Here is an 11,797-nt window from a genome sequence, read left to right as displayed (position 1 = left end):
GCACCTGAAAAGGTTTGCATGCCTTACCAAATGGCCCTGAGCAGGGGAGAGAAAAGCAAAAATGCATTTAGCCTCCAGCAGCTTCAGTGCCAATTTCCTTGAAGGTCTGTAGAACACACCTGGCTATGTGTGTGCTGGTCATTCTGGTTATTCATAACCCTGCATTTCACCCTTTCGAATCACACAATGAAGCCATACCATGGGTTCCTGGGCAAGTAAAGAGAATGAGGGTGAGCTTCCCAGAAAATCTGTCTCCTACTCAGCCCAAAAAGTAGAAATCTACTATCCCACATCCCCAGATTTAACTGCCTCTCCCTCCTTTTTTATCCATCTTTCCATTAAATCACATCCTTTCTTCCTTTATTCTTCCATCTCCTTAGCTTTTCCTTCCCTACATCTCCCCTTTTATCGCTGGCCCTCACATTCCTCTCAATTTCCCTGAGGAGGGGAGGCCAACAAAGACAAGTTTGGGGACTTCAGTGATGGCATAGTCATTAACCAACCAAAGAAGCAACGGTCGAAAGAAACACTTTCAGGGGGATTAGGGACAGAGTTTAACTGAAGTGGGTGAAGAGGTTGCTGTGGGTCCAGAGTGTAGGAAGGGAAGCTGTCTCCCTCTGGACCTGGGTATATCACAGCCACAGTGAGGGTCACACTCAACATCAAGATGGCTTCTTTCTTACACAGAAAATTTATGAATGGTTAATCAGTTGAATTTGATTACCACAACGGAGAGTTTCAGAGTTCATTCTGAATGGAAAAAGGGAAAACATTCTGGCCCAGATGAAAAGGCTTCTGCCACCTCAAAACACGAAGGGACAGATGACCAGCACCAGCATCAGGGTGGAATTGCACTAGTCCAGTGGGGTAGAGTGAAAAATGGAACATCCCTCCTGCCCCATCCACTGAACAAAATGCAAGAGCCAGCACCTGTCCTGCTCTTGTAAGCCATGCCCACCATCCATATGTTTATGACAAATAGCATGGGAAGGATAGGAGGGTGGTGGAATCTGGGACAAGAGCCTTTCCCCTTGATTTTTCAGTCGAGTGAAACCCCACTCTTATTGACCAATGAGGGCAATGTTCAAAGAGAAGTGATGGGAAAGGTTATACCTCCAATGGGCAGTGAGCGGTGATCACAGAAAGAGAGGAAGAAATTGGATGGGCCAGCAGTCTCAACTGGAAAAGCACAAAGGACTCGGAGTGTTGCCTCCAACAAAATGCGCCATCCCTTCTCAAAACTGAGGGTGCCAGGTAGGCAGACCTCCTGCACCAAGCAAGCCTCGCTGTACCTCACGCAATGCACCACACGGGGGCAGCAAGTCTCGGAGGGAAGAGCAAGGAAGCCTGACCCAGTGGGGATTTTTGTGTCCCTTTCCTCCACCTAGGTGGCTCTGCAGGGTACCTGTCAAAGGAATGAATGAAAACACAGGCAATTGCTCAGTCATCGGCTTAACGGCTAGGTGTATATGAGTATAGAGAATGGAGCTGAGCTGAAGTCACTGGGAAAAGCCACAGGAACCAGTGGGGCTTGAATGAGGCCTTGAATTCCTCCGTCCAGGCAGGGGGCACAGCCTGGGCAGTGGTGCAGAGAAAGACGAGGGGCATGAGGAGGTCCCCCGCCTGCTAGGAAACATGTATGGACGGCAGATGAGGAACTCAGGTACCAGACTCAGGTTTTCACCACCTGACAGCCAGGCTCTGAGGGCCAGGATGGGGCTGGGAAGCCGTGATGGCCTGCTGAGAACTGGCAGGAAAGCAGCCAGAGGCCAACTCTTACATGAAATCTCTTGATTTCCAAATATCAGCGACTAACTCTAAATTTTAAAAAACAGCTCAAAGACCTGCTCCAAGAGAGGAATGCGTGGGCTAGTATTCAAAATGTATGTGTAATATTTTATTTCTTAAAACGTAGGTGGTGAGGTGTCAGCAGCAAATCTGTTCGTTCTTGGTGATAAGTCCCAAATATACATTATTATATCATATTGTCAGCTTTTCTGTATATTTAACATAGATAATAATTTTTTAATAAATTAAATTTGGTGGGGAAAAAATCATACAAACTAACAAAACACATTCACAGGCTGGACCCAGGACCCAGGATTAAGACCTCCAGTTTTCCATTTCTGCTCCCAATCTAGTGGTCCAGTGGGGGAGATAAAATACAAGATATGTTAGGTGCTCTGCATAGTAAATGTGCAGAGTGCCATAGAAAGGAAAGTGCTTCTGAAGGATCCATTCCCACAGGGGATTCATGGGGTCCTTGCATTTCGGCTGGATATCAAAAGATGGGTAGGATTTCAACAGACAGGAATGTAAGTGAAAGTATTCCGGGAGGAGGCAATGCAGTCTGCAAAGACCCAAGTGAGAAAGGGGTCAATTTTGGGCAACAATGAGACCAGACCCGAAAGCCCAAGGCCAGGGGAGAAGTGGAAGATACACCTGGAAAAAAATGATGGGCACAGGCAGGATCACCTGGGGTCACCCCTGGAGACACCCTGCCTGCTGCCTTCATTGCCCTCAGAGTAGGAATTCCGTGCCCCATCCCTCCTAAAGACGACTTGACATTCAATTACTTCACACATACAGCATGCCTCATGTTCTCTCAAAAATTGGACTCTACGGGAAAAAAAAAAAAGTCTCCTATAGCTATGAATATTGATGGTGATGCAAAAAGCTGGGACATCCTTCACTATGCAATGGGAATTGTTCAGCTGTCCCTGGAAGATTACCTTGGCAGCATTTTGTAGGAGGGACTGAAAGAGATGAACAGGATATTTCAAAAATCTAGGTAAGAAATGAAGGCCTGATTTATATGTTGGTAACAAAACGGAAGACAGGGGCAACTGAGGAAGTCCTGAGGCAGAATGACTGCTAGTTTAGACAGCACTGGATGTGGGCACAGAATTCCCGTGCACCCACATTTTCAATCCGGACACCTGGATGGCAGCCCCAGACTCCTTCCACCTATCATTCAGCTCTACCAACTTTACCTCCACAACACGTCTTGCATGTGTCCTCTTCCTCCCTGGTAACATCATTCTGACTTTTACTCCCCACAGGCCTCCTTGTCTTGGAGAGTCACCCATGAAACCGATCCTCAGCAGTGTTGCCAGAGTGCTCTCCAAACTAGTCTCACCATGTCACTCCCTTCCTTAAAACCAACCACTGAGGGAGCCCCTGGACTGTCAGGATGAGCCTGAGAGCCTTAGCATAACACAGAGGGCCTCTGAAACCCTGGACCCTGCCTGACTCTCCAGACTAATTCTCACCAATCCCTGCCCTATTCCCAGATTCTCCTACTTCGTGCCTCAACAATTTTCCAAACTCAGCGCTTCTGGCATGCAGCATGCTTTTACATCCACCCAGGCCGGTGCATGGTTTTCCTTCTGCTTAAAGGGTGCCCAGCTCTCCTGCCAGCACATCCTTCCCAGCTCCTTATTTACTATCCAATATGTCTCATTTTACAGCCTCTGTGTCTTGTGCATATCGAGTTGCACTCTCACTAGTTTTTCATTTATATATCCTATTCCGCAGCCCTACACTGCCATGTCCTGAGGACAGTAACTCACCATGTCATCTCTTTGTCCCCAGTGACTGACACAAAATAGACACATGGGCTGATGGAGGGATGGATGGATGGATGGATGGATGGAAGGATGAAACACAAGCAAACTCAACTGTTACAATGGAGAGAGGAAGGGATAGAGAGTCAGGGAGTTGAATGCTTTGAATGACATAGTAAGAAAGAATTCACAGACAACTTTTCAAAGTGTCCATGAACCTGAAGAAGCTAGACCATCATAAAGAGATCCAGGAGAAACAGAAGGCGCATGGAGGGTATGCGGCTGAGAATGAACTCATTTGTGTGATATGAAGAGTGAGTGGGGTTGTGAGAGGCCTACCAGCACGGAAAGGGAAAGGCTGATGAAAGCGAAGCCAGCTGCCAAGGTTATAAAGGGACTGGGAATTAGATCCAAAACCTGAAATGGTGCAAGGCCCAGAGCATTTTTATACTATAAAACAAAGAAAATCTGTTTTAAAAATTAAATTCAGAAGAGAATCTCCCATTCTTAGGCAACTCAGGTGAGGATCACTCAACATCTCCGGCTACATGTTCTTCTTGAGACATCAAGAGACTCTGGTGGCAAATTGGAGGGAGTTTTTTGTTTTTTTTTGTTTTGTTTTTGTTTTGTTTTGTTTTTTTATCATGGCCCAAGATGCCACCAAGGCTAATGAGCCGGGAATGGAGTCGGTGATCTGAGGCATGAAGGAGGTTCATTATGAGGAAGTGAAGGTGGAAGGCTAGATGAACAGAAGAAAGTGGCTTGGCCACTCTGTCCCCAAAAGCAGGGGTCAGTGGGGTCAGTTGCAGACTCCAGAACAGTCAGTAATCTGTTCTGGAAACCTGAAGCTCCCTATTGAACTGCGCAATCTTTCCTCAAGAAATGGAAGAACCAGCACTAGCGAAGTCAGTCCTTCTTCCTAAACAGATACTGGCGACAGAGGAGTGGGCATGAGGTGGGCTGTGGGACTACTGTCATCCTAGCATGAGCCCTGGCCACTGAAGTAGGAATACCCTTCTCATGAGCCCGGCCCTAACTCCTTCCTACATCAGCTGGAGTGTCTCGAGTCCCTGGTGTAGCTCTGAGCAGGGCAGTTCTATGGGCACATGGCGTGTGCCAATACACAGGCCCTGCGCTTGGCTTAAGGGGCTGCCATGGGACCCCATATTTTTGTTGCAAAACACCTATTGCCTGACCTATGGTGGGTAAATGGAAAAGTCTCCCTGGTTCCTCCAGGGCAGATCAATGTCTTTGTGGAGTTCGGATGTTAGAGCTAAAGAAAGCTCCATCAGGCATGGTGGGACACACCTGTAGTCCCAGCTACTAGGAGACTGAGGCAGGAGGATCACTAAAATCCAGGAGTTCAAGGCCAGACAAGACCTCATCTCCAAAATTTTTTAATAAATTGAAGTTAAAGAAAGATCTAGAGATCTTTACTCCAGCTTTTAACTGTGGGCTCCTTTCCTTCTTTCATTTTACCAATGAGAAAACTGAGGCCTGGGAAGTGAGATGACTTTCCCAACATTCACCTTGACCACTGTCTGTAATGGTGACCTAGGATTTGCTACTTTTAAGGTGAAAAGGTGGGTGAAGGCATAGAACTAGGAGGTTGCCCTACCAACATATTTATAAAAGGATAAAAAAAAAGACGGGATGGGAGACATTTGAAATGAGGGCAGAGGGCAGGTTTAACCAGAAATCAGCTGTCTAAGCCATTTGTCTGGCCCACAAGCCCAGCCTCCTGGAACAACAGCTTGAGGAACGTGGGTGCTGTATGAATGGAGACAGGCAGGTGCTTCATGGTACAGAAATAAAAGTAGCTGGCAGTGAGAGGGACTAAGGAAAAGGGGAGACAAGGGCAAAAACAAGCAAGTATTCTTTCATTTTAGAAACAGAGTATTTCTACAAATGAGAGTGAGGGGTGCACATCTCGAGTTCTCATTTCAATTTTGCCATCGAAGTGAAGCAAATCTCCTCACCTGCCTGGGTCTGTTTCCTTTCCCGCAAAATGAAGGTTATGGCTCATTTCTAAGGTCTGTTGCCAGTGACTTTGGGCTGTAAAAGTGTAAGATGATTTGCATCCTCTGGCACCTGCCCACTTCCACAGCTGAACTTTATAATAACACAAGCCTCCACGTGCTTATTTGTTTGTGTGAAGCTGAAGCTGTTGAGAAAGTGATTTCCCAGCCTTTCCCTGGCTCTAGTGGCACCTGGCACCTCACTGGGAAAGGGGCATCATACCTCTCATAGGGTTGTAAAGGATCAAGAAGTGGGGGGCCAAGAAGTGTGGCCGATTCCCTCCCTCCCTGATATCTGATGACCACTGAACTGCAGAACTTAGTGATGACTTAAATAAGGCCTTTTTTCTTTACGTTAATCTACGGATGTTTCCCAAGTAGGTTTTAAAACTCTTAGACAATCACTAGACATAAAAGTGTGCAGAGCCAACAGAGACAGTACCTACTGAAGAGGAAACAGAAACCCAGAAAAGGCATGCCTTGCTCAAGACCACTGCCAGTTCATGCCAAAGCTCTGTCCTGCAAACTCCACACACAGCACACCCTCAAAGGAGAAGCAGAACTAGTTCCTTCTTTCTTCCTGTTCTCAGGAAAGGGAGGCCACGCCTTCTCACGCCCTCATCGCCCTGCCCCAGGAGCTGGAAATCCCAGAGGACAGAGGCCACATGCACTGCAACTTCCTCTCCTCCTCCTAGGCTCCTAGGAGCTGGGACACAAGACTTGAAGACGCCCCTCAGCAGCCCCTTCCCTGTAGCACTGCGCACAACCACCTGGTAACCACCTTGCCTCCTAACATTCACACAAGCCCCTGAATCTTACAAGAGCCTTCGTGTTTGTCATTTTGTTCGATTTTCCCACACCTCATACCTGCATCTTTCCACTGCACAGATGAGGACAAGATCAAGAATACCTATAGGGCTTGATCTAGGCTGCAGCAGCACTGAACAGTGGCTGTGCGAGTCCAGGGAATCTCAGGCTGTGAAGTCATGTCTGTGATTTCCACCAAATCTACTAACTTCAACCCAGAAATCAGCAGAGCTACTTCAGCTGAAACCTCGAGGTGACCCTCATTTCAGACAATCGCTAATGCTACTCTTGACAAGAGACATGTCTAGCCAGATCCTTTTCCAGCCCCTTGACAAAGTGAATTAGCTTTTCCAAGGTAACACATTGTTCCTTCCCTCACCCAACAAAGTCAGCTAAAGTGGACATTGCCTGATTTGCAGCAATGGTGGGAACCCTGACTTATAGTCGCAAAGTCCTTGGCAGAGAATCTGCTTAACACTGAGCCTTTGCTGAATGCACCTTTGTGCCCTAGCATAACATGTGAAGCCTTGACATGAAGTTCCCCCCGTCCACCTCCCAGCCCCTGCAGCCCCAGGGGCCAAATCCTTAAAGTCATATTTATAGTTGGCAAAATAATTCACCCCAAGCAGGTTGGGCAGGCAGGAAACAAAATCAGCCTTCACCTTCGCCCTTAAATGATGTTGGAATGTGTAAGCATCTCTACTTCTCTCACATCTGTCTCTCTAGCATTGAGCACTATGCCTGGAACATGCCCACTCAGCTGAGGGGTGAACTTCCCAGGGTCTCTGCTCTTAATGAGTCACAGCCTTGGGGCCGGGGAAGGCCAGCCCTTCACAGATGACATCAGAACACCCAGGCAGAACCACTCCCTACTTCAGCCCTTCATGCTTTCAGAAAAGCATGTCAGTGGAGTGTCTTCAGTGAATACAAAGAATACATGGAATTGCTTCCAGTGCATCCGTGGTCTCCAGGAACAGGAGTCTGTCAATTCTTTTACTTGTGATGAACATACTTCAAATATATGTGTGGGAATGCCAGCCTGAACACCACACAAACACTTATACCTTTTTCAAACTTCTTAAACAGAGGGAAACGTGGTATATGGAACGACTTGCCACCCACCTCACTGGCTTCCAAAGCCGAACATTCCGGGCTGCTAGAATGAGGCAGGGCACTGGCTGGATGCAGACAGCACTGAGAAAAGTGGCCTGGATCTCACAGGAGCAGCTGGAAATTGAAACCCATTGGAACGCGCTTTGGGTTAGTGAACGTGACCTTAAAACCACAGTCTGGCAGCAGAAAACTGCAATCTACAAGGTACTTGCAGCTGTGATAGGGAGACAGTGGAGCAATCACTAGGCAATTCATGCTGGAGACTGGCCAGGTGTGCTCCTTCCCTCCCACCAGGGGCAGAGAGGATGGAAATTATGTGATTGCCAAGGGCAGCTGAGAAAACAAGTCATGCCTGGGGTTTTATTTGTTAAGTGAGCTGAGTTGGGGGAATGAAGATCTGAGAGAAAGGGAAGAAGGCAGACTGTGAGTGGTGAAGACAGTGAAGGCCAGCAGCAGCCTTCCACACCTATTCCATTGTCATCTGATGGACAGCCAAGACAGGTACTTTCCCTGGTTCTTACTTATGGTATTGTCTTCACTATTTGGAGCAGTTATGTGAAAGGTGGGCCTACCAGAAGCAGACAAAGCCTGTTGCCCCTTGCACTGCCCTTTGCCTCCATAATTCTGGGGGAGGAGAGAATTTGAGCCTTATATATTATACTTACTGTAATCCCGAAGAAAGAAAGGGGGTCCCTAATTGGTCCTACAGAGTTCTCTCCCTCTTTGCCCATTAAAATCACCCAGGGAGTTTCTACAAAATTACAGGTACTTAGGCCTCACTTCAACTAATTGCTCTCTACATTTAAAAGACAAACAGAAAAGCTCTCCAAGGTTAAGAAAATCTGTAGCTTAAACTAATCAAACCTCAAGAATTCCACGCAATCAGGTACGGTTTCTTTAATTGAAATGTGGGGCAGAGGCTCACACACGTCAAAGTTAAGAGATAGCTGGGCACAAAGTCTCATGTCTATAATTCCAGCACTCTGGGAGGCTGAGGCAGGAGGATCACTTGAGCCTAAGATTTCAAGACCACCCTGGGCAACATAGGGAGACCCCATCTCTACAGAATTAAAAATTTGTTAAATGCCTAGCCAGGCACAGTGGTGCATACCTGTCATCCTACACACTCCTGAGACTAAGGTGGGAGAATCTCTTGGTCTGGGAAGTTGAGGATTGCGCCACTGCACACCAGGCTCTGGGTGACAGAGCAAGACCCTGTCTCCAAAAAACAAAAAACAAAAGAATGTTAGAGGAAAAAAAAATCTCTCTCTAAATGAACACCAGGAGCACTGGCTTTTCCCATGATCTCTCTTGCTGCTTGCCGCATTCTGTTCTCCATACAACAGCCTGAGAGATGTTTTAAGTAAACTCAAATCCTTTATCTCACGTATATAAAACCTTTCTGGGGCTTCCCATTCCATTTATGACAGACTCTAAACTGATCTCCAGCTCTCCCGGACACTGCATGATCTGCTCACCCTTCCAGCTCGTGTCCTCATCACGCTTCCTTTTACTCACAGTGTCCCAGCCAGATTGGCCTCCCTGCAATTCTATAAACACGCAAGACTTTCTTGCCTCTGGATCTTCACATTTATCACTCCCTTTATATAAAATGATGTTCCTCATCTTCTCATGGTTGGCTCTCTGTTGATACGTAGATCTCAGCTGAACTGTCACCGCTCTAATGAGATGTCCCTGACCATCCTCTCCTGAATAGGCTCTGCTTCATGCATCACATCACACTGTTTCTCTCCTCCTAGCTGTTAAAACTATCATAGAAAATAAAGTCCATTTTAAAAACTAAATGAGATAATATATGTAAAGCACCTGATACATAGTAAACGACTCAATTAACATGTTAGATCTCATATGTAGAGCTTTCTATGTGCAAGGAGATGTCCCATATGACCTCTTGGTCTAATCTCAACTGATTATTCCTTAAAATAAGTATCTGGGTGAACTTGCTGGGTCAAGTGTGTGAAAGTTTAAAATATTTTGTCAGATACTCACCAGATGTTTGTGTTAACTTACACCTCCATGAATAACACACCTGTCTCCCCACATCTTCACCAACACTTAGTAACTTCAGTGAATCTAATATTTGCTAAACCACTCGTAGTTTTCAAACTGAGTTTAATGAAGGGATAGTGTTCTTTGTAATGCAAGAGAAATCCCCAAGAAAAGAAAGCAGCTTGTTAAAAGTATGTCAGTCTACCTTTTTTCTTCTTAAACGTTGGAGTTCCAAGAACTCCTGACTTGATTGGCACAAAGTTCTAGTTTCATCTGAAGACTCAACTGGGGAAATATCTACTTTCAAGCTCACTTACATAGGTGTTGGAAAATTCACTTCCTCGAAGCTTATTGAACTGGGAACCTCAATTCCCCTTTGACTGTTAGCTGCCCTCAGTTCATTACTATATTGTCCTGTCTAGCACGGCAGCTTGTTTCATCTAGCCCAATGAGAAAGAGGAAGTGTAAAACAAGATGGAAGTCACAATCATTTCTAACCTAATCATTGAAGTAACATTCCATCATTTTTGTTCCATTATACTGATTAAAAGCAAGTTACTAGGTTCAGCTCACACACAAGGGAATGAATACCAGGAAGCAGAGATCACTGGACTCACCTTAGAGGCTGGCTACCATACCATCATTGTCAGACTCCAGAGGAAATGGTTGAGTGACATCTATCTGACCTCCCCCCAAAGATAATTGACAAACAGAGGATTCAGTAAGAAATAAAAAAAGAGATTTTGCTAAAACCTTCTCCTTTCTCACTCTGAAGATCTTGCCTGGAAAGACAGCCAAGTTGAGCTCATATAACCCAAAAACTCTGGCCCTAGTTCTCCCTGTATGGTGGAGGGGATGGCCCATTGTTCCTTACTTCTGGAAACTGGCTCTTCAAGTACATTTCAGATACCTGGGATCCTACTCACATCTGTGCTATAGATGGGAAGAAAGTTGCATCTCCTTGGCAAACAGCTTTGGCCTGGGCAATGATCCCAGCCTCTCATTAGCATGGGAAACTTTCCAGTATTTTCTTTTTTGTGGTCACTGTTCTCTTCTATTTCCTTCTATGTATTAGTCCATAAGCACTAAGTTTCAAAAGCACTAAGACATTCTAGAGTCTCGATTGTTCACTCATCCTTCCACTTCTTTATTCAATAAACATGTATTAAGTTCCTATGATGTGTCAGATGTGCAAATGTTTATGGTAATAAAAATATGTATGAGACATAGACACTTTATTTAGTCAAATACTCAACAATGTTTGAACATTTGCTCTGTACAAGATGCTAAGGATCAATAAAGGAGTAGTACAGTTTAAGACAACAAAACAGGCCGGGCGCAGTGGCTCACGCCTGTAATCCCAGCACTTTGGGAGGCTGAGGCGGGTGGATCACAAGGTCAGGAGATCGAGACCATCCTAGCTAATATGGTGAAACCCCGTCTCTACTAAAAATAGAAAAAAATTAGCCGGGCAAGGTGGCGGGACCAGTAGTCCCAGCTACTCGGGAGGCTGAGGCAGGAGAATGGCATGAACCCGGGATGCGGAGCTTGCAGTGAGCCAAGATCGCCCCACTGCACTCCAGCCTGGGCAACAGAGCAGACTCTGTCTCAAAAAACAAAAAAAAAAACAAAAAAAAAAAAAGACAAAACAACAGAAACAAACTCTTCACTCCACTGGCTGTAACACCTTTTTACTGAGAACTTCATGGTACAATTTCTTGAACAGGTGTTGTTTTTGAGGGTCACTCTCTCCACATTTTTCTTCTCTTCCTCAACACACGAATGAATTGTGTGTTGGACTTTCCAGTTGAACTTTCAACCCAACTATTTGTGTAAATTGCTCTTATAAATCACTTACAATTTTGCCAAAACCAATAATCAATTATTTTACTATTGCATTTGATGCGTCAGCAGCATCTGACATAGTGGACAAAACTCTTCTTGAAACACTTTCTTCACCTGACTTTTACAAGGCCATCTCCTTCTAATTTTTCTCCTTCCTGCCACCAACTCCTACTCACCATATTTATCTGGCCCCTCCTTCTCCGTTCAACTTCCAAATGTTGATATGTGTATTCCAGGATTCAGTCCAGAAACTTTCCCTGTTATCCATGAATATTCTTACCCTAGCTTATTTAAACTACTCCTGTGCCTTTAAAACTTATTCTATGCTACTCATGTCCAAATTGACCTCTCTAGGACTCAAGCACAAGGGGTGTAATTATCCTAAAGTAACCCAGGAGTTTAATAAGCTGGCCAAGGAGAGGAATTTTCCTTTTCCCA

This window comes from Macaca fascicularis, chromosome 1 (genome assembly GCF_037993035.2).
Source record: "Macaca fascicularis isolate 582-1 chromosome 1, T2T-MFA8v1.1".
NCBI classification, from domain to species: Eukaryota; Metazoa; Chordata; class Mammalia; order Primates; family Cercopithecidae; genus Macaca; species Macaca fascicularis.
Note: the sequence above shows the minus strand (reverse complement) of the source record.